This window comes from Gallinula chloropus (assembly GCF_964237585.1).
Source record: "Gallinula chloropus genome assembly, chromosome: Z".
Lineage (NCBI taxonomy): Eukaryota > Metazoa > Chordata > Aves > Gruiformes > Rallidae > Gallinula > Gallinula chloropus.
In genome coordinates this window covers 15827348-15851229 of record NC_140089.1, presented here as the reverse complement: position 1 = coordinate 15851229, position 23882 = coordinate 15827348, and positions in this window count along the sequence as shown.

The window sequence follows — 23882 nt, the reverse complement described above, 5'->3', positions numbered from 1 at the left end:
CCATCAAACTTGACATAAGATTCGTGTAGATACACTCATGAAGAACATGGGCAGGAGTTGCTGACATTGTTAAGTTCTGCACCACCTAAGTGGCAGTAAAATGTGGTATGAAAGTTCTTTGTAAACATGGTGTTATCCTCCTACTTACTGGCATTGCTAACAAGGAAGGGGTGTCACACAGTATGCATACATGAACACCTCTCTGAGAGGTTTCAGGACCTGCGGATGCTCTTTTGACCTATTGCTGCCATTACTTCAGATGACTTGAAGGCAAGAATGGAGGAGACAGAGAGGCCATCACCTTATCTTCTGCAGACCAAAGCATGTGTGGTCAGTGGTAGGGGCTGTCTTTCATGGATTCCACTTGAATCTTTTAGTTTTTGCAACAGATGGGTGGCAAAATTCTCTCATTTAATGCCTGCCTTTTAAAAACAGTACATTAAAACTTGTTCAAAGGCAAGGAGACCAGTAAATTAGGGTTAAATTGGTGTTTTCTGAACGTTGCTAGGTATGTGCTATGGCCTTTACAGAACTGATGACTTAGCTTGCTGGACCTTGTTATCTCCTGCTGGCTTGTGTTTTCCTGGAGAGAAGAGTGCACCAGAGCCCTGGCTGCCCCCAAACACTGCAATATAGGGCTGCACATACATTTCTCCTTTGTGTGGAGGGAGAGGTTCCCGAAGCGTTCTCGGCAGCTGGAAACAGGAGACTTTATGTTTCTGGGGCTGGGATGCAATCCCCGGTGGGATCACACCTCCCTCCACCGAAGGAGACGCTTTCCCATTTTATCTTCGCCCCTCTGATGCGTACCTGCGGCGGCACGGCGGTGAAATGGGGAATGGCGTGCTCGGGTGATGCCGCCAGCCTCACGCCCACAGGCCGCCCGCTTCCTCGGGCAAGCAGCGGGCGGACCAGCGCGCTGCCGCCGCGCTGGGCGCACCTCAGTATGTAGCGCGCGGGGAGCTGGGCGCCGCCGGGACCTTCCCGCCGACAGGGGGCAGTGTTTATTCGCGAGAGAGCTCCGTGCTGTTATGCAACGTCCCCCTCCCGCCGGCGCCGGGCGGGAGGGACGCGGCAGGCCGGTACCCGCCCCCCCCCCCCCCCCCCCCCCACCCCGCGGTCCGCTCCTCCGCTGCCCTTTTTGATGGAGATGAAGGAAGAAGGAAAGACACGCGCTTTGCCTCTCGCAGAGTTGGAGACAGCGAGAGGGGAGCGCCTCTGTGCGACAGGCGCACAGCGCGCTGGGGAACGTGTACGGCCGCGTTAAAAGTGAAACAAAATAACCTGCTTTGTTTTATCCTTCCTCCCCACCCACCCACGCCCCCCTCCGCCTCCCCACGCGTGTCCGCGCAGCCTCCTCCTTTCCATCACCGGGGGATTCAGGAGGCTTGACAGTGTCCTGTATGTGAACACATCGGCAGGCGGCAGCTCGGCTTGACAAGCTTTGCGGCCAGGTGTGGGTGGGCGAGGTTTAAGAAGCCCAAACTCAGGCAGTGGGGCACCTTGAAAAACGAGACTTTTAAGTTAGGGGCAGGTATGGAATCCCGGATTTGGATGGCTACTGGAACACAGCACAGGTGCCTCCCCCAACTGTAGTAAAGCAAGCAAGGCAGCACAGTATTTCCATGGTGCATACTCAGTTTTCGGACACCATATGCATCTGGCTGAGGACTGGTGCCATCGTGCTCTCTGAAAGACTTTGGTCTGGTGAAACTGCCTCAAACCCCAAGAAAACTCCATGTGTAGCTTATAACAGCAATAACTATATTTGTTCATGTACTTTTGGGGTTTTTTTGTGATCAATTACCAGATGTTAGAACTTTGCTGTGTATTAAGATATCCATTTTCTCAGCTGGCCATTGATTACATGCTATTCCCCGACATTTACTTACCAATGCTTAAATAAAAGTGTTTATTGAAAAGTGGAAAAAATAAGTACCATGCAGAAATCTATTTGTATTTTTTAGAATTATTGTTGCAGTTTTGCAGCATTCAGAATATAACAGGTTTTAATGTTTGGCTTGTGGGTTTGTTGGGGTTTTTTTAAACAAAAGTAATTCTGAATTTAAATTCTCTTTGCTTTTATTTTATTATTGTTGTTTTTATTATTAAGCATCTAGTACTGAGGTGACATAAATCATAAATACGTATTGTTTTATTTCTGTTTCTATGTTGTCTTTATTTTCAGAAAGAATTTGGAAAACATTGACCCTAGAAAGAAAAGCAAGCTTGGGAACTCTCAATTCTAAAATATTATACCCAAATTTTTGGCAATTTGTCTTGTAAAAGTTTATGCATTTGTTTTTTACCTTTTTTGTGACCAAACTGAATAATAAAATTAGTCTTTGTCTTCAAGCTTGTTCGCATTGAGGATGTTTTAGTGGATTACAGACTTGGAAGAGAGAAAAATAGGAAGTTGACAGATAGGTGAGAAATCCAGAACCTTTTTGTTGAAAAAAATCCCAAACAGCTTTAACTGAGGTACAGGATAAGGTCCCATTTTAGATGAAGTTCTCTCCCAAAAATTATATTTGAAATAATTTAACAAAACTAGTATTTGTCACTGAAAGCCTATATTTGGGAGAAATAGGAATTATTTTAGGTAGAGGAATTGAAGACATTAGTAATGTTTTCATCTAAAGACTAATTATCTGTGAAGTTTTGCTGGTTTTAACTCATTCAGTAATCATCAAAGAGCCAGAAATGAAGGGTTTGAATGGTGCAGTGAAATTAAGTCCGTTGATAATATGTCCTACCTGGAAGCTTATTCTCAGCATGGCTCACTTCTGTGATTTGATTTGCAATTCAGTGTGAGAATCTCTTTCTCTGACACAACTGCAGGGTCGTGTGGGAGTGCAAATGCACAGCCACTGGAAGAAAGCTCCTTAGAACCATGGAATCAAAAAATTGTTTTGGTTGGAAAGAACCTATAAGATCAAGTCCAACTGTTAACCTGACACTGCCAAGTCCACCACTAAACTGTGTCCCTCAGCATCACATCTTTTAAATACCTCCAGGGATGTGACTCCACCTATTCCCTGGGCAGCTTGGTTCAGTGAGTATTTATTTTATAACACCCAATCTAAACCTGACTGTCTTTTCTACCTAACAGAGAGTGTCCTCAAAGACCGCTTCTGTGCTGGTCTGGTATTTGGAGAGCACTATTCCCAGGGACACTCTGGTGACCTTTTATATTAAGTGCCATTTGGTATCCTGGATCCTCTGGAAGGAAAAAAAAAAAAAAACAAAACAAACCTAAACCAACTCCGGTCATTTGAGTTTGTTTGTTCTGACAAAAGGGAAGGTACTGATATTTGCAGTTATGTTGTTCTGTAACTTGTCTTTGTGTAGTGTAACATAGAATGAGACTGCTGATGAACAACTTTTAAACATACCAGGACAAATGCTTCCTGAAAGAGAAACTGTTCCCTGTGGTGGAAAGTTAGTCACCTAGTTAGATCTTGTCCTACTTACTTTCCTTTCTTAAAACTTACTCTTGAAATGAAAAGTCATAAATATCATTTGCATCATTCAAGGAGTACAAGCCAGCCTTGCGTGGCTTTGCAGTCACAGATCCCATGTTGTGTATTTTGGCATTCTTCTTCCCATTTCAGGATCAAGTCACACAGAGAAAAAAATAATTATAATCCTCCTCATCTTTCCCACCTCCCTTTTTTTCCAGAGGTGTTTTAAAATAAAATATTGAAGACTGGGTCTGTGTCCTGTTCCCACCCCCCATCCTAGCTGTTTTGAATAAGGCATCTAAACTTGTCTGAGGAACCAAATTCCTCATACTTAACATTAGTGGCATTCCTTGATAGCTGTGACTGATTATAATGGATTTTCTAGGACCAATGTTCTTTTACTTATATTTTGAAATAATAAAAGACAAAATAGATTACCTTCTTTATTTGTCAGAAATTGAAAAAGGACTTGGATTTAGATGACTCATTTGATACAAAGCTCTTACTGTAAATAATTCCTAACAATTTTATATTTATTAGTGACCTGAAGTGTCAATAATATATCCAGACCACTGCCTAGAGGTAGCCGTGGCTATCAGTTGAAGAAAAAGAAGTGTTTGAAAAAAAAGTATGATGAATAATATCAGTTATGAAAATAAGAAGTTGTTCCAATAGAACAGATTTATACTGGTGATGTCATTTTAGTCACTTCTAATCATTAGTGCTATAAACCATGCAAGAAAAAAGAAATTTTGTCCTGGATTCTAGGATTTGCACCAACATAATACCACCAATAAACTTTATACTCCACTCCCTCAATAAAAAGATTTTAGAAGGTGTTATCAGTACAAAAACGTTCCTGATATTCCACCATCAGAAACTTCCCATGATAGCCATCTACAAAATGGCGTATTCTCTAAACATCAACAGGATAAAAACTCTAAACTACCCAACCTCCAAACCAGTTCAGATTAATTTATAGGAAAAAAACTTTCTTTTAAGGAATAGAAATGAATAACATTGATTTTGACAAAAAATAAAAGTACGTCAAAAATACTTGTGCATTCTGAGTAGAGAAAGAAAAAACCACCCACTGCCTATATAGGTGCATGGAGCTTTAACCTACTTTGTAAGGACCTTACCTGTCCCAGGTTACCTAAGGGGAAAAACAGAAGTTGGAAAAGTAGATTCTAAACCATCAAGCACAAACATAGACATAAACCAAAAGGTTTCATTTGTAATGCTAAAACCAAACTGCCATTGTAAAATGACAGTTCTCCACATTGTGGACGTGGATCTAATTCATGTCTTCCAGTATTAGAGTTAGTGTTTTCTCCTGTTCCTAGGGCTTGAAGTACCAATTAGGTTTTAATGAACAGTTTAAGTCTACATTAGGGTACTCATATAATGCTTTGAGGTTCTTCTCTGAAAGCCAGAACAGGTAGAGTAGTGCACAATAATTACCACCTCATAATCCTGAAACCTTCTTTTAGAGTATTAGCCCTCATTTCAGCAACTAGTGAACATCACTAAGTGGTTTTGTGCCAGAATAAACTCAAAACACATCAGAGGTGGTAATTGGAGTGCAGTACAAATGGAGTTTTTCTTCTTTGGTAAATGAACTGAAAAAGCAAACCTGTCAAATACATGTCTTGGATCAGAGTTAAGCAAAATGTTGGCCTTGTCTTTTTTCTTTGGTCAAAAATCTATTTTTACCGGAAATCAACTGGGAAATTTTGATTTAGCCCAAAATGAAGCAATCCAGGTTCCTAGTAAAGAATTAATTAAAACAGAATCATAGAATCATAGAATCACAGAATTGTAGGGGTTGGAAGGGACCTCGAGAGATCATCGGGTCCAATCCCCCCTGCCAAAGCAGCTCCCCAGCTCATATTGCACAGATGGGCATCCAGGCGGGTCTGGAATATCTCCAGAGAAGGAGACTCCACCACCTCCCTGGGCAGCCTGTCCCAGGGCTCTGTCACCCTCACTGTGAAAAAGTTCTTCCACATGTTGGTGCGGAACTTCCTGTGCTCCAACTTGCAGCCATTGCCCCTTGTCCTGTCCCCACAGACCACTGAAAAGGGGCTGGCTGATTCCCCCTGCATCCCCTGCTTCAGATAATTATAGATTTTAATTATCCCCCCTTAGTCTTCTTTTCTCAAGGCTGAACAGTCCCAACTTACTCAGCCTTTCCTCATAGCGGAGATGCTCCAGGCCCTTAATCATTTTTGTAGCCCTTCTCTGGACTCTCTCCAGGAGATCCCTGTCCGTTTTATACCAAGGAGCCCAGAACTGGACACAATACTCCAGGTGGGGCCTGACCAGGGCAGAGTAGAGGGGGAGGATCACCTCCTTTGACCCGCTGGCTACACTCCTCCTGATGCACCCCAGGATCCCATTGCCTCTGTTAGCCTTTTAGAATCCACACCAGAAAGAATAAAATACTGTAATAAAGTATGCCTGAACCAAAAGTTTAGTTTAGTTTAGTTTTCTTTCATTTATTTGAAGTATAGAAATGCTCCCTCCATTATTTTTGGGATTTCCACTAAAAAAACCCCAAATCCCACATTTCCTTTTCTTGACCTAAGCAGTGTGCCAAAATGTGATCTCAGAGTTGAAATCAATTCTTTTCTCCAACATACTTTCAAAATCTAAAACTTCAAAACTTTGTTACTGAGTACTAATTTTTTGTACAATTACAAAGCAGAAAGATAACAACACAAGTTGATCTATTCCTGACTAGTCCAGACTGATGATGATACTTAAGCATTTTACCCTCCTTACTGTTTGCTGAGAGAAAGGTTATTCCCTGCTCCAGTACATAGAACTCCATTTTCAGCTGGCAGTTTTACTTTCAGTTTTACTTTAGTTCCTGATATTTCAAATTTTACCATGGATACAAAGAGTTGCTGAGTAACTGAACTCCTAGTTCCCTGTCCTCTTCAATGAGCTTTTGTTTTGAAAATATTCTGGCACATCACAAGAGCTTTGTTTTGTTTTGTTTTGTTTTGTTTTTCCTGGGATATTGAATGCTACATGTCTGAGATGTCTGGGGTTTTGATGCAGCTGCAGATGGAAGAATACACCCCTGAAGTTACAGATCACGGCATCTGCCTTCTAGTACACCTCCCATTTCATAACCCCATTGTCTCTTTCTCTTCCCTCTGTTGTCCTGTCACTCTATCCAGTCATATTTATAAAGAATTACCTAAAGATGATGGGGTTTTATGCCAACTTCTTAATGAATAGTTTTTGGTTCACATTTTTAACTCAGGGACAAGGGTTAGAGTTTATAGTCACTGCAATTCAATAATCTCAGCTAACTAAAATCTTACTACAATGCCCTTAGTTTTCTACAGCTGGTATTTTTTCTTAGATATCTGCACATATCTTGTCCACTGGCAGAAATAACCAGAAAAGTGTTGTGGAACCCTGGACACTTGGGAGTGAGATATTCCTAATCCACTCCTGTCCTCAGTCTGAATTGTTAAGTATGGGAAAGACCAGTGCACTGTGCTGGCTTGCTGTGAGGAAAGACTCTAGCCCTTCCGGCTCATTTTGTCCCAATTTATATGAGCACAGTAAAATTACTAGAGAGAGGACTTTCTGTATATGGAGTACTGGCTATAGAGAACCTCATAAACCACCAGATAATTTTTTTTCTTTAATTGCCAGACTGATTTCATATTTTGAACTGCTCTTCTGCACCAGATCAGAGTAAAAATATTTAGAAAACTACTTATATATTTCTCACTCCCTCTGTTCTTGGCACTCAGGTAGCACAAGTATAAGAAATTTTGCTCAGAATATATCCAAATATTATATTGTGTGATTTTTCATCAAGTTCTTGTACTTGAGTTAGGGTTGAAGGTGAATGCCATGAATAGAAAGAACCAATAATGCATTAGTCATGTGAAGAGAGAGGGATAATTGCCATTGCTTCTTTTGGCTGAGATTTTAAAGATAAGAAATGGAAAACTAAGAGTGACTAAGATATGGGTAAGGAATAAAAGAAGCTACTGGAATCGAGACATTTGGGAAAGAGTGAAACTATGTGTTAAGGTTAGCTTTTTAAAATCCTTGATTCCAGGATTTCTGTATTCAAATATTGTAAGCCTTCAGAGTGGAGGTGTGAGGAAGGTTTTTGTGAATCTGATACTTTAATAAGTAAAACAAATACCTTTCTCTCAGTTTGTCTTTCATTGTCTTTTGTAAGAAGCTAATGAATTTTATTCTATTTTAGTAAGTCACTTATATTTGATTAAGAAAAGCTATGTATCACACCTGCTGCCACTGAACTTGAATTCTTTAATAATAATGCACATAAACAACCTCTGAACACTTAGACCGAATTGTATCAAAGGCAGTGGTATTGTAAAAGCCACTGTGATGACAGCTGAAAAGATGTCTCATATAGCAGCATCCTCTTATAATCTGAATGATCTGGACCAAAAAGCTCGTGCCCTCTGTCTTGAACTGTTGGAAATACTTCCACTGGCATTTCATGGTGTGTAACTTTTATTAATGGAGGTTTATTTAGGACTGTTGTTTGCTGGTGTTTATCAATGATTTTATGAAGCCATGTCTGTAGTGATTAAAATCTAGACTGGGGCACTGCCTCCTCAACTCTGAGGGAAAGACACTCAGCAAGAACAGAGTGCCTGTTTTCCAGGCATACTCCCTGCTAGTGCTTGGACCTCTACCCCGTGTCATTGGATAACTCAGGGCCTTGAGAAATCTCCAGACCCACTCCCTGCTCAGAGCAGACTCAGACATGGGGTTAGACCAGGTTACTCAGGGATTTCTCCTGTGAGGGCTGGAAACCTTCCAGGGAAGGGATCAGCAACACCTCCTGGATCCTGTCCTCACTGATCCCATAGGAAAAATGCTTCCCCTTATCTCCCTCCTCTCTGACCCTGATCAGCCTTCTCCCCAGAGCTGTCCACCACCCCACTGATATTGCAGCTGGGGCTCTGCCTTGGACAGGGATACATGGTGCTCCTGATCAAGTTGTGTGGCATCCCCTTTGGTCTCTTCTTCTCTCTAGTCCTAGCCTGTCTGAAAGGAACATCAGGACTAGAAGCAGTATTATCTTCCTGTTAGCAGTGACAGAGCTCTTTACAACCTGCTGGAGTTTGCTAGAAGCAAAAGCCTGGAGAAGTCATGCTGTACTTCCATTTTCTACATGTCTTAGTAGACACATGAATGAGAAGTACAACTTTTTCCCTATAGTTGCCCTTCTAATTTACCTCTCCTCTTCTTCAAAGTATTCCTGGATGTCTCCTGTTGTCACAAGTTTCGGTGCAAAATTCTCTTAGCACTCCTCTTTTCTCTAGTCTTTGATTTTACCCCCTGACTGTTGCTTTCTACCAGCTCTTTAGTGACAATAGTTTGTTTTCATAATGCAGCTATTAAAACCAGTTTCCCAAGAGTCTGCAGTATAATTTATTTTCTCATCTCTAAATTTCTCTTTCTTGATTCATGGTGTTTGAGAGCTACACAATTTCATTTGCAATGCCACCTCTGAATGCCTGTAGTTCTTTTCTAGTCAGAGAGCTAAAACATTCCCTTCATGTGTGAGACATAGGCTTGTATATTCTGTATTTGAATGTTAATGAGAAATTGGATGCTGTGATATGACACAAAATGTTGAAAACAGAATGGTACACCTAATTAACCCCCTAATTTCTTTTCCATTCTAAGGAATTTATTACCTACCTCTTTTATAGGCTTAGAATTCTTAGGGATAAAAAATGTTGAGTTGCAGCATAGAATCTGGAGGAGAGGTAAACAAAAAAGTTCAGTACTTTAGTCTGGAAAAGAGTCCCCAGAAAGACAAGGGAAAAAAGCGAAAATATGTATTTTTCTGTGTCATACTGAACATGCTATGAAGCATTGTCTATGTTTGTTATCAGTAAAGGTCTATCTATTCAGAGAAATGCCATTCAAAAGTTTATTTAGCAGAACTCTGACTCTCAGGAGCTGCAATTGCAATACCTGAGCAGGTTTCAAGCTGTAGCAGTAAATACCTGTTCTGAGAAATACAAGTTGAGCAATTAAGTACCACTCACACATAACAATTTTCTTTAATTTAAAAGAAAATGATCTGGTTTGTCATTCTTAAGTTCACACACAATAAAATTATATATTTCTCCTAATTTTTCCCCACTATTGTGGTGTTCTGCCACCCTTATGTGATTCCCCATGACACATAATATAAACCAAAATAGAATGTTGAGTGACCCAAGGTTTCTTGTATTCCAGATAAATACAAAGTTGTTCTGGTTATTTGGGGCAGCAGGCTTCATTGCTCCTGAAGAAAACAGCAAAGTAATGAGTTAAATTTCTTAAGACTCTTTATGTTGCAACAGAGCAGGTAGTTTTATTCTTAGGTTTGCTACATCAGTCACTGGATGAGCCTATTGAACTCTTCAATTCAGTGGTCCCTAAAAGTAAGGTATCCGCTTCTCAAGATAAATCTTGGTATTATTCCTTCTGTCATGGGTGTAAATGTGAACACTGCAAATAACTAAGCTTGCCATTAGTTCTACTTGCAAGATGTGGGTTGTAATTTCTGTGTCATGGACAAATTTGAAGCACAATTAGCTGACATTTCTGAAGTAATCTGGCATGAAGTACAGACTTTATTGTTGTTTTGAAAGGGGTGCTACAGCCAGCACCACAGAAGGGTAGCAGCAGCATTTAAACAGTGTTGTTATTTGTGGCTTTTGAGAATGAAATGAAACCCTGAGCATCATGCCAGTGGGAGCGTGAAAGTGAGGGCTCCGCTTATAAGCATTGCAGGGAAAAGTCTGCAAAACAAAAAGATCCATCACACTCAAGAGTGCTTGAGAAAACAACCTTATTTTATCTTTCCAATTGTTCCTCCTACACAGTACCTACAGCTGGTATCAGTCTGGGTATAGCAATATTGTGTAGCAGAGAAGCTATTCTTCAGCGTGTAATTAGCTATACCTTTAATCAGTATACCTACTTATCATAGACCAAACCTTCAATCCTGAGGACCTCTATCTTCTGAAGGATTTAAAAAGCTTTAAAAATGTTTTGATCCCTCTAAATGATGCTTTTTTCCCCATGTTTTTCTTTCGTCTTTATCTTCTATTAAAATTATTTATTTTTTTCTGCTTATTTTCCTCCCCCAAATTTCACATTAGTCCCTTTTCCTTTATAATTATGCTTTCACTCTCTTTCTTCCATTCTATGGGTTTTTCTTGTTGTTGTGTGGGTGAGGCAGGGTATTTTTAAAACCTTTTTATAGCCTTCTTTGACCTTTTCTACTCTTGCCTGATAATATTTGGCTGTGCATATTTTTGATGCTGTTAATACTTCCTTCTGTGCTTCACTATCTTCATCATGCTGTTTTTCAGATTAATTTCAATTCCCTTATGGTAATTATCTTAAAATATATTTACATGGAGTTGAGGGCAAGTTCAATACTTGCAACTTTCGAGCAGTTATTTTGCTGTAGTATACATAAGCATCATGCTGCTCATACAAGTCTGTGAAGAAAAGTGCTTGTAGTACAAATGTGCATTTAACTGGTGCAACAGATTCTCTCTTTCCCTGCCCTGCTTTGGCACAATCCAGGAACATCACTCACCTTAGCTGCAAAACATCTGTATTAGGCTCAGTGGCTTTTGGGGTGAATGTTGGAAGTTAAGGGGTCCCTAGCTGTGGCACACACACTCTGTTCACCAATTACTGAACATTAGGAAATTAGGTGGATCAGTGACTATAATACTTGTTTTTAAAGGTGTTGAAGCTTAGAGAGAGGACAGAACAGAGCTGTGGAAAGCAGTTAGGAGTAGGAAACCTTTTATGACCTGGTTGCATGACTGTCTTTACTCTCCATACTCTCAAAACTTGGAAGTCCTCTTGCAATTCTGAATTACCAATTACCTGTGCAGTTTCTTAACAGTCAACTGATCTATTGTATTTCATCGTATGAAATATTTTAAAGTGTTTTAAGGGAAAAATATCCTGTTTTATTTGTGGCATATGATTAAATCTCTCTTTTTACTCTATATTGATAGAAGTTTAGTGTGTGGTGCTAAAGTTCTATGAGGTATAACATGTTATACTACTTCTTATTGATGTTCTAATGTCACCTCTTGAATTTGGAAAGGAAATCATATTTACTGTGTTTTTTTCACAGTGTAAAATTGGAAACTTTCCACCCTAGTAAGACCAAAAGTTTAGCATTAAATAACACCTAAATAGTTTTGAACATCGGGTATTTGGAAGACTACCTAGCCTAGAGAAACACGGGTTTGGATGGAGATGAAAATGACCATGAAAGAAGTAAGTGCTCAGACTGACCCTTTGTAAGCAAGGTTACTAAGTTTGGATACTAAACTTCTGAACTTGTGTTAACTCTCTGGATACTGTTCTGGACAGCTAGGCACTGCACAGTGCACTACTTCATTAACAACCAAAATTTGAATTACCCTTTGATGCAAAAGTAAGGGCATTACATTTAGATGTCTGCAGAGTGGAGAGTAATAAACAACATGTTTCAAAACCTTAATGGGAACAATACCATATTTCCTGAGATCATTAATTCCTTATCTGGTGTGTGCATGCCTCCTAACCAGCCTCTTTTGTTTACTTCATATTCATCAATTTTAGTCTCTGTTGCACTGTTGCAGTCTGTACAAGCAGATTAAAAATGCTCCGTTTATTGAATTCCAGGAAAAGCATGTATTTTTAGTTGAGAAATGGAAAACAAAGCAGCCATATAATTTTTACATTTAGAGCTTGTTTTTTGACAGAAACCTGATGAATACTAACTTCAGCCCACAGTTGTCAAGGTAGCTGTATTCTCCTCTTCACAATCACAGTACTGCAAGATATTCTTTCCTCCTAGTGCTCTTTAGCTTAAAAATAGGAAAGTTGTGGATGTCATGATTCACTCATTATATACTGTGTTATTATAGTTGGGATATTTCTCAAAAAGCTATTCCTCTGGGGGACCATGGGCTTCTCAGGTTGCCAACAAGCATGCCGGTTAGTGCCAGTTCTAGTAGTGATTTTTCTGTTATCAACACTTGTCCACTATGATCTGCAAACTAATTTAGTATAAATAGCTTAACAGCTGCTCAGTAGCAGTGGCTTAGAGAGTCTGATTACAAACTTCTAATCATACAGCTCTTGTATTAACTTCAGTGAAACTGCTGCCTGATAAAGCAATTAAACTTCAGTTTCTCACACTATGACATTTGAGTTTACTGAAACTAAGCTCCAGTTTTGGAGATGAGAGGATTGGAACGACATAAAAATGAGCCAAGAATCAAATTTCTGGGTTGTTTTTCCAACCTTCTGTGTTATATATTTGGAGTGTAAAATGGCTTTTGGGTCATCTGAAATGTTGGCTATCAGTCCTTGGGTATTTAAGCAAATGAGAGTGATGCATCTTAACATCCATTTTAAATAAAATCCAAACTTCAGAGAAAAATCAAACACTACAAATGTCTATAGTCTTCAGCAGAAAGAACTTTTTAGTCCTAAACTGGGTTTTACTTGTTTGCTTGTTTTTTGGGGGTGGGTTTTTGTTGGCTTGGGTTTTGGTTTTTTTTTGTGTGTATGAATATACTTGTGTTAATGGACTAATGATTACAAAGCATTATAACTCATAGCCATTCCTAAAAAGGGCAAACAAAGGGTTGCTGCTTGGCTAGGATATAATTTTTAAACAAATTTAATGTTGAATTTGTCTCTTTGAGGTAACTTTTAGAGTTATTGTCTTTCATTACCAACCACATTAAGTTCTTTAGTAACTGTTAGTAAAGAATCAGAATTATATGAGATGTCATATAAACTGTTTGTTTATGTTCTCCAGGCTCTTAATTATACCTAGTGAGAATACATAATCTATCCAAATGAAGAGGCTTTTCTTTCTTCTGCCTTGCTCACTATGTCAGGGCATTGGTGACAAACTCACTTCACTGTGTCACCAGGGTTTAGGCTGAAGGTCAGCTGCTCAGAGAGTTCTCAGGATGTCAACAATCAAATATCCACACTGCCACTGAAGGTCAGTATGGAACTATATGGTCTGGAGCTGAGAACTGAAATGCTCATAAGGCCAAAACTGAAAATTTTGGGATTCATTTGATCTGAGAACCACTAACTTTCAGACAACTTTCTGTTATGGAATTAAGAACAAGATTGTAGTTAGGATTGTAATTTATTTTTACTTAGTATTATATTTGGTAATTTGTCTTTTTGTTTTTTTGTTTGTTTTCAGTGGTCAGCATAATCTGGTTTAGATATTGATATATATGAGTAATAAGCCTAGCATGACAGCTGTCATGGTCACGTCATGGTCATTGTTATGATAATGTCAGTGTGGCAGAAAGTAGAGAAGGAGGATGTAAATTTAATTTAGAGAGTAGCAAAGAACAGATACAATTTTATGCATAAATTATTTCTTAAGTTATATGATAATAAATGAAACCTTTGTTTTTATGGAGATGTTAAATAATTGAGATTTAACCTAGAGATAAACAAGCCCAGCTAAAGTGTCATGCTTTGGGTAAGCAAACAAGGAAGGTATGTTCAAAAAATAAGATAGATTAACTTCATAATGTAACCATGTTTTTTCTTGTGGCAGTTTTACGCATTTGTATTGTTTGATAATAACAATGCCAAGATAGAGAAAAGATACTTTTCCAGTTTAATGAAATGTAACTATGAAAGCACCTGTATGTTTTGATAGTCATCAAATACTCATCTAATAGCGAATTATTTGGATCTTGGCCATTAAAAAAAAACCTCCCTTCTACTTTCTACAATGACTATGTGTTATTAAAAACTGATTTGCTGATTTAAGGACTGATGTTTCTCTTTATGTATGACTGTTGTTGTAATTATAATGAATTATATCTTGCATGACTAGATGTGTATTCAGACATCAGCATTTAAGACAGATTATCAGTTTAATAATAAAAAAAACAAGCAAGTGTGATTTTTGAAGAAAAAAAGAGAAGACCTGAACTCAAATAAATAAACTCTGCTACTGATACATCATCTTTTTTCTCTATTTTCATTCTGTCAGCACTTTTCACCATTCTCTGGAAGGCACCTGAAGTGATTTTTAGCATCTCCTTCAAAGCTGTCTTGTTACCTTGTAGTTTAATGTATAGCAATATGAAAAATCCTTGGTAAGCCATTTATACACCTTTAGTTTTCAGTCCTCAATCTGCTTTCTGACAGGCTTGAATATTTCTTTCAAACATTGCTCATTAAATCAAGTGTTAATATAAAAAAAAAGTAAAAAAATGATGTTTCTATAAAACTGGTGCTTCAACCATTCTGAGTCAACTACCATTGCAAATCAAAAGCGTCTCTGTCAACCTCAGGACAAGCTGCACTTTTATCCTTTGCTTGATCTCTCCATGTAGACCCCTCTCTTCCTGACTAGACACTTTTCATACTTTTGGGGTAGGAAAATACACTTTACCCAGTTTCATGTTAAGACTGTACCAGCCCTCATTACCCGTTGTATTTAATTGGGCTCACATACTTGCTTCTAAAAGGAAATCTATTTACCAGTTTGTGACAGCTTTTCTAGAACAAGTGTGATGGTTATAGAGTAACAAACCTATATAAATACAATCAAAGAGCATTGCTTCCAGCTTGTTATCTTACTTCTGTAGTGGACTTTATTAGTCTACTTCTTCAGGTGCCTAAAAAGCTCAAGGAGGTGAAAATCATTATTATTTATCTCCATTTTCAGGTCTTGTACTTGCTTCGTCTGTTCTGAGAACCTACATCTAAAGTCCTATTTTTCCCTGTCTCTCCCTTTCTTTTTTTGCAAGAGGAGAGACAAGTCCTTGACCTGACATCCAGTTCTTCTCAGGACACTATGTGTGAAGAGAGGTAAGTCCTTGACTTGACATCCAGTTCTTTTCAAGACACTATGAATAAACCCTGTTCAAGTTCATGCCCTGGGAACAATTTTTGTTAATTCACAGGCCCAGAATTTTGCCCAGAAAAAGAGGTGGTCAAGTTCCTTGGGTGAGCAAAGGGCTCAATGTCACGTGCTCTTTACAGGAGGGACAAGGTTGTATCAGAGTCTTGTGTTAGGATTGACTATTTGAGCAAACAGCATCCATTTTATCTCAGTCTGTAAGGGGCTGTGTATCTGCATACCTATCTAACCAGGAACTTGCAAAGTACATGGTATAGAACTGGACCTTCAGAGCTGTGACAATTAAGTTCAGTAGGACTTGGGTAAGTATATTTACTACAGAGAAGAATAAAATTGCATTAACATCAGTCCAAGAGGAACAATATGTCTGAGATCTGGGACTTTTTAATGCTTGTCTCACAAAGCTGGTGTTTGCATCTGTCTAGTTTAGCTCACTTTTCAAAATTGCCTCATGTCTGATGAAAAGCAGATGATGTTCAATCTCAAGGCACAATGTATCTGAAGAGATATAGATTATAAAATAAGTAAAATTGAATGTTTGTTTTATGCATGTTATTAAAAGGAGGGAAGAAAACATGAAGATGCAAATATTTCTACTATTGTTGCTATATTAGAGGTGCATGAGTGATGAATCAGGTTAGATAAGCGAATCTCACTGCTTTAATGAAAGGGGGTAAAACCCCAGCAAAACATGCACCCTCTCCCAACCCCCTCCTTTCCCCAAATTCCCAACATTTTCAACTGAATTTCTAAATGATATTTCCATTCTCTTCAAACTTCTCAAATCCTGATGTGGAAGTTGCTTGACATCAAAGTTGAGAGACAACTTCACTCATTGACCTGTGATTTCAAATTAGGCAAACATAGAAACTTGCACATCATTAGCAGATATGTTCTCAGCAGTGTGTTGTATATATGTCCAGATACATGCTCACAGTTTTATTTTCAGATGCCTGCCCTTCTCTGACAATGCACTGACTCTACCAAGGCCTTCCTGTTGTTTAGGTATTGCTCAGCCTGAAAGCAAAGTACATGGACTACATGAATTTCAAAATACGTGTATATATAAAACTTACTAGGAAAGATATGATATCTGGGGTTTCCATGACAGGTGCAAAATATGTGGAGATTTGATTTCTAGGTGACCTGTAAGTGGCAAGAGAAGAATGTAATTCACCCAACACCTTGGCAAGCTTATCAGGTAAATGAGCTGCCACTACTGAGTACAGAGCATCAACTACTCATCAACCTTAAGAGTGTTTTTTCCATTAAAATGTGACTGATTTCATTGGTGGCAGATTATAAAATATCCACCAGAAATGTGAAGTTAAGAAAGGCAGGCAACACTATTTGGTGGATTCAGCAGTGGTAGGTTAACAGTTGGACTTGATCTTAAAGATCTTTTTCATGCAAAAGAATTCTATGATTCAATGATTTATTCTACTACATGCATGTTTTTCCTAATTTCTGGACAAAACCATCTGTTCCTTAGGTTTTTCTCATTGTTCTTCACAAGATTTCAAATGGTTCTGGCTTTTTCCCTTGTTGAGGAAAAAATATATATATATGGAATGTAGCCCACTAGAAAATGCCTCTTTCTTTTTGGTAATGTAAATGTATCATATTTGATATTCTACCAAAAATCACAGACAACAATTCCTGTTGCAATATACATCTAGGGTTACTAAAAAAAAAAAAAAAGGGAAAAAAGTGGTTGTTTTATAGTTCTGACCTTATATTTCAGATTCAAGTATTCAAGATTTCCAGCAGTAAAGTATAACTGACATACCATTGTATTATGGTGAATCAGACAACAGAGCAAGTTGCAAAAATGAACGCCAGTGATTTCCAGCAGAAGAAATTCAGTCATGATAATATAGGTCAGTTGGGGACTGGATTCACATATCAATTTTTATTTACCATGTTTTCAGCTTAAGGCTTGTACTAAATGCCAGCTCAAATCACACTATGCAGACAGGTACTAAGAGAGATATTGCAATACAGATAAGGCAGAGAGTGGACTGAAAGTCACTGGGAGATTTAAAACTGAGGCAGGAATATAATTCAGATCTTGACATCTCTTTCAGTATCATTGCTAGAGTTTGAAGTAGTCCAGAAGTTAATGTGGACTACTAGTTCTTTGAATAATCTTATTGAATGAACTTTATCAAAGAAAGCACCACTGTTGTAATTTAAAAATTGGGAAATTGAGGCTTAAGGAAGGGATAAATCAGGGGGATCAAAAAAACAAACAGCAAAGAGGTATTCAGCTAATATATAATCATCCATTTTTTAGTTTAGACCAGTCCAGTCTTCTGCTCTTAACCATGCAAGGTGATGATTAAGATGTGGCTTCATTGAGAAAAGATTTGGATAAGGTCATTAGAGTTGTTAAGGCTTAGGAGGACGTGGCGCATTGAGTCTCATTATAATTTCATTCTATGACATTACAGTAGGTTACCTCTCAGGAATTTGCCACTGCACAAGGATTTCAGACATTTGGGCATTTTCCTGTATGTTATTTCCAGGGAATTCGGCTGTGCAGTATCACTGATGGATGTTCCTGCTCCAAAGACTACTGCAGTTTTCCTCTTACTATGAGTATTTGATGTAGGTATTAACATGGAGTTGACAGGAAGGAAAGATGACACTGTGTGAGACAGAAATCAATCATCAGGTATGCCAAAGGCCAGGTTTGTAAAATTCTCTGTGTATTTCCACATATTTGAAAACCTGCATAGACACATAGCCTCTTTTTTTTTTCCTTTTATTTTCAGCCTGATGATGATACAGCAGTGCTTTGTACCTAGGGTAGGATCAGCAGAATATTGTGGTACTGTGGTTGGCCATTTCCTTTGGACCTCTGCAGTCTTTATCATCTGCCTTGAATAGTTTAAAAGAAAAAAAAAGATATAAAAGATATCAAACTATGGAATCTTTTTCATATATAATTTTTGCATCTGAATATATTTGTGTATTAATATATGTTCCCTGAAAACATCTAGTAAAAATAAATAAATAGCTGCAGGGCCTCACCAGCTGTTGCTGTTGCCAAAGGGGAAAAGGAACTGTGTTCACTTCAACCGGGTGCAGGTTTATGCCCCAAATAAATCTCCTTTGAAATTATCAGTTCTTTCCAACTTGACTGTCAGGAAAAAGAGAGCAAAACTTTTAAAGAAAAAATTAACTTGCACTTACCCTTTGACAACAGTGTGCATTACAGTGATTGAACTTTATTAAGAGAATTGTTTGGCAGCTCTATTTGTCTTTCTTCTGGCAGCTCTGGCATAAATATTTAATTTAATTTATGTTCCAAATTAAAAAAAATGTCCCTATAAAGGCTGAGCAGTACCTGCCCACCATGAAAAAAATGATGCTTATATATTGCTGTGCCATTCACAGTGAGATATCTCTTTATGAAAGCTGACTGTTCCCTTATAGCCTGAAGTTTTAACCCTTTGTTAGATGGACTGAAGAAGGGAGTCTGTAGAGATAGAAAAATAAACTCAGAAGTAGAACAGATGCCTATCATAGAGAATTCTTTTCTCCAGGCAAAGATGTTTTTCTTGCTTTCAACATATTTGTTATGTTTGTTACATTGTTTCAAAAATGGACAGAAATGTGATATTTTTCACCCTATACTTGGGGGTTAATGTAGACCCTGACAGAAGACCACTGATGATAGTGAATTTCATTAAATGTTCATTTAGGTGGGTGTTTCAGGGTCCCTGAGCCTTGGTAGAAGTGACTACGAGGCCATTTGCTTGGGCTTTTCTTGTACATGATCACATTGGATACCTGCCGTTTTGCCCCCAGTAATGCTGAAATCTCCAACTGCATTTTCTATTTATTTCGTTTTTTGAAGGACTCAGTTCTGAAATTATAAATCTGCATAATGTTGAGTTTTGTATGTGTACAGCCCTTGGTGTATATATATATATGTATAAAGCTCTTCTGCTTTCTGTTGACAATTATAATGAGATAAGATTATTTATTCATAAGGATCGTTCCTTATGACACAACAGGGATGTGATCCCAGTGCTTTAGAAGAATGAAGATTCAATTGCCCTGACAGTGAGGAAACCATAGTGAATGGTTTTACTGCTAAACCTTTGTCATTTTTCATAAGCTGTACTGAGCCAGAGACCTCCAAGTTTTGTGAGAGACCACTCAGTGCTAGAAGTATTGTTCATTCTAGTTCTTCTGAGTTGAGTTTCCAGGAGATTTTCCTCTGGCCTTACTGTACTGCTAAAGAGAGAAGAGAAAAAAGTGAATGTTTTCAAAGTTCAATGAGTCAATGAGGTGCACAAATCCAGTTTGTTTCTTTACTGTCTTAAAGTGTCCAAAAATCATGTTTTCACAACTTGCTATTTTTAATAATTAAATAAATTGTTGTTTCACAACTGAGACCTATTTGAAGGATTTACTGCTACTTTGCTGCCTTAATATGCTGCTAATTTTACTTGAGGCTAAACAAAAGTATTTCTCTATTTGTACAGGAAAAAGCCTCACAGAGGAACCTCTTGTACACAGAAGAGTTAATTACCTGACAGTGATCCATCAATATACAATAATCTTCACATTATAATTTCAGTGTGTATAATACAGTGCACTGAGGGTAATTCAAAACAAATTTTAGGGTATTTCAGACAATAAATTCCCTGAGCTGCATCAGCACTAGCATTTGTTTTCCATTTAAATTGAGTTTTACTGAAAGATTTTATAGTCTAAAAAGTCCTAACATTTTTTAATCACTTTGTGCATGTTTAAAAATTGTTTTGTCATCTGGTGTCTTGGGTTACTAGTTTCTTCATACAGGAAATTCATGATGAATAAAATTATGGTAGTTTGTCACAGTACTTTTTTTCCCCTTCTGATATAGAGTCACTACTATCCCTCAAATTATGATTTAAATTGTGTTGCATCTACTGAAGCAAGGTTGGTTTACCTCCATGGTAATGTTAAGACATTTTAATACTAACAGTGCATTCCAAGTGATCTGTATGAATGGTTTTAAGATGATGAGAGGAAGGGAGGAACGATCTGAATTGTCAAATTCTTATTAAAGAGAGTTCTTTTAGTTTTCTTTGGCAGGCAATATGGCCTTAGAATGGTTAGAAGAGAAGGATTTCCCCAGATATTTTTACAGGGTAACATTGCTGAGGACTTGAAAAGTGGCTGTGTTTCCACACTGGTGGAACACGACTGGCGAAAATGTGATGCATCTTATAAATCTGTATTAAATGTGGCAGTGTTGAGCAGCCTTGCTTACAAGTTGGCTGTTCTTAGAATGATCATTGTCTACTAACATCTTCCTGAAATCCCGCTGAGACCAGAACTTTCCAAGGGTCCAATAGTATAGAGTATTGTACTATATTCTATACACTTATATTAATTTAACATAATCACAGATCATAAATCACGTCAGCTCATTCAAGATCTTAACCACACACATGAAGTGGCAGATTTTGATTGTGAAATGACAGAATAGATTTGCTCTGTCAGGCAGATGGGCAGCTGGCATTAAGTCCCTTGTTGCATTGGCATGACCCCAGGAAACTTCATTCCCTACTTAAAGGACTTATCCCAAATCTATTCCTTGTGTTATTCAAAGTGTGGAAAAATCACACTAGATTCTGCAGGGCAGCCATAGCTCTTTAAAGCTGCTTCCTTCATTGTTGGGTTTTGTGACCCTCTTACGTCTCTGTCCTAAATCTATTCCAGAGGGAGTGCATGCTGCTGCTTTAGCTCTGTCACTGTTCTCTGGTTAGTGGTGCTAGTATCCTGTCTTCTACAATTACAGCTGTGGGTGAGAAGAGGGAGGTTTTTCTATTCCTGCCGTTAGTGCTCCATTCATTGTATAATCCTAAGCAGTTGTAAATGTAAACCTGGTAAGCAGTTTCATTATTCTCTTATTTTGCATAAACAAATCCTATGTTGAATTAACACTTCTTTGAATCTGTAGGACGTATTCAAATACATACACACATCTGCTGTAAGGATGAATTAAGTGGGTTTGTTTCAGTTAAATGATTTTCTTCAATACTTGTGTGATTTCTGTTTCCTAATGCTCTGGCTATTACAAAGTCATTCCTTTTCTGTCTACTTCTTCTCTACATTTCTTTTCTTCTCTCTATTCATGTCATATCCTTGGATGCCTGAACATATCTTGCAAAAAATTCTGCAAAAAGAAGTTGGATTGGTTTCCTTCCCCCCCCCCCACCCCCCCCCTTATGTCTGTATAGAGTAGCAGTTTACTTTGGTGAAGGTTTTTGGTTTGGTTTCTGTAAGAAGTCATACTGAGCACAGTTTTCTCTGAATTTACTTCCTTCCTCTATCCAAGTAACATTTGAACAATGGATCCACATCAGATTTAACAGAGCAATAGATGTGTCCGGAATAATGGAGTTCTTAAGCATTTTGTGAAGTCAGGTCTTCAGGAACAGCTGAAAAGCTATGCATGTAGTCTCAAGAAGGTCTCCACCTCAGGGAACAGCTGCAGTAGGAACATAAGTATTGCTAAAATGCAGGTTTCTTTTATGTTAATCAACTTCAGACGTACATTACTGCTGTGGGAAAGGGTGTGGTTAAGCCATGCTTGTAGGGAAGGGCTGTAGTAGAGGCAAAGCTTTGCTTTCTACCTAGAACAGGGTTATCTTCCAGCTGGATAAATATGAACTGAAGTGTCAACCAGTCTTCATAGGACCATGCCACTGTGCTCTTTGGACATGAGGGCCCAGGCCTAGTACTTTATTTTCATTTCTGTGAAAAGCCATGCTAGAGGGCAAAGGGCAGGACAACATTTCTTACCTTTGCTTGTGTTTATGAGAAGGAAAAGTTGTGGGTTTTGTTATTTGTAATCTTCCTTTAAGGCTAAAGGCAATTTATGTTACTTTAGAAGGGTTTTGGGGCAAAGTATATTGCACCTACCTTATTCAAATTGGATTTCCAGTGTATGGGTTGTAGTCATAGTACTCCAGTTCATTCAGTTGCAATGCAACTAGTTGTTAAGATTCATGGGTCATGGGCAGTCAGTATTTGTTAAGAGAGAAAGCATATATTATGGAAGTATTGGAAAGTCCATACAAACTAATTCAGAGACTACATCGATATTTAAAAGACTTACAATTAACTTTCTTGTGGACCCAGCAGTGCCAGCGATTGAACATTGGTTATTACATGATTTATGGATGTGCAAGATAAATCCATTTAAAGAAGGTGAATAGGGAAATAAATCTGTATGTTGTAAGACATATCCTCTGCGAGTGAAACAATGTTAATTTACAGTGGTTTATGGTCTGGCTCTAAAAAGAAATTAGAGTGTATTGTGTGATCCTCTAGGACCTCCAAGCTGATGGAAATGCATATCTTTATCATAAAATAAACAATCTTTAGCTTCCTCTTGAAAAAAGTAGATGCGATACAGATCATTATAAACCAGCATTGGACAAATTAATTTCTATAGTAAATGTTATTTTAGTGGGCTAACTTAGCAGGGTGGGTGTGTAAGGATAGTGATCCAGAGCATCAAATGTTGGTACAGTGAGTGGCACGAGTCCAGAGCTCTGCTTAAGTTCGACTTAAGTCATTGATCTAAGAAGCTGAAGATACTTAAAATGTTCAGAAACCTTCTGATGCCTCATTTATGGAGACGTTTGCCTTTCTATGAGAAATGGATAAAATTGACCTTCATTTACTAAGCTTAACTAAGTGCACATATACAGTAGTGAAAAGGCTGTACCAAAAATTTCAAACACAAACTTGATGCCAGTAATTTATTTCATCAGTTACTATTTCCTTCAGAATTATTGTTTATCTTGTAAAATCACATGAAGAATTTGGATGCTATTTGTACTTGGATTTTCCATTCCATTTATATTCAAACCTAAATCCTTACACACAGTATCTCAATCTCACAGAAAACAGTGTTTTTTCTCCTAAAAGCAGGAAGCCAGTCAACGCATTTACGTTTTTTGCTGAGATTTAAGGCAAAACTAGGTAGCCTCCTTTCCTTTTTTCCTCCTCACTGCTCTATTTCTTGTTGGCAACCACTGCTTATTTCATCTTCTGGTGAATACACTGAATGTTTCTAATAAAGCCTTCCTGTGTGAGCTCTGTGCATGGTGATCTGTCTGGGAACATACTTGCCTGCAAATGTGAAGTCTGTCCAGTTCAAACAAACTGCAGGACAGGAATTTGCAGAAGTTGCAGTGATTTTGATCCTCCAGAATCCAATTTTCTAGGAAATGAGTAGTCTATATTAATTTCTCTCAGGGGGTTTCTTAGCGTAGTATTCGAATTGTTATATAAAATGTGCTTGCCCTAGAGCAGGCCAGAAGTATGACTAAAATATGACTGGAAACTTCGGGAATTTATGTTACTGACACATGGGCTGTACTGAGATAGACACAGCTTCTTTATACATTATTAGGAACAAGGACTTGATTCCCTCCAGTCCATGCAGG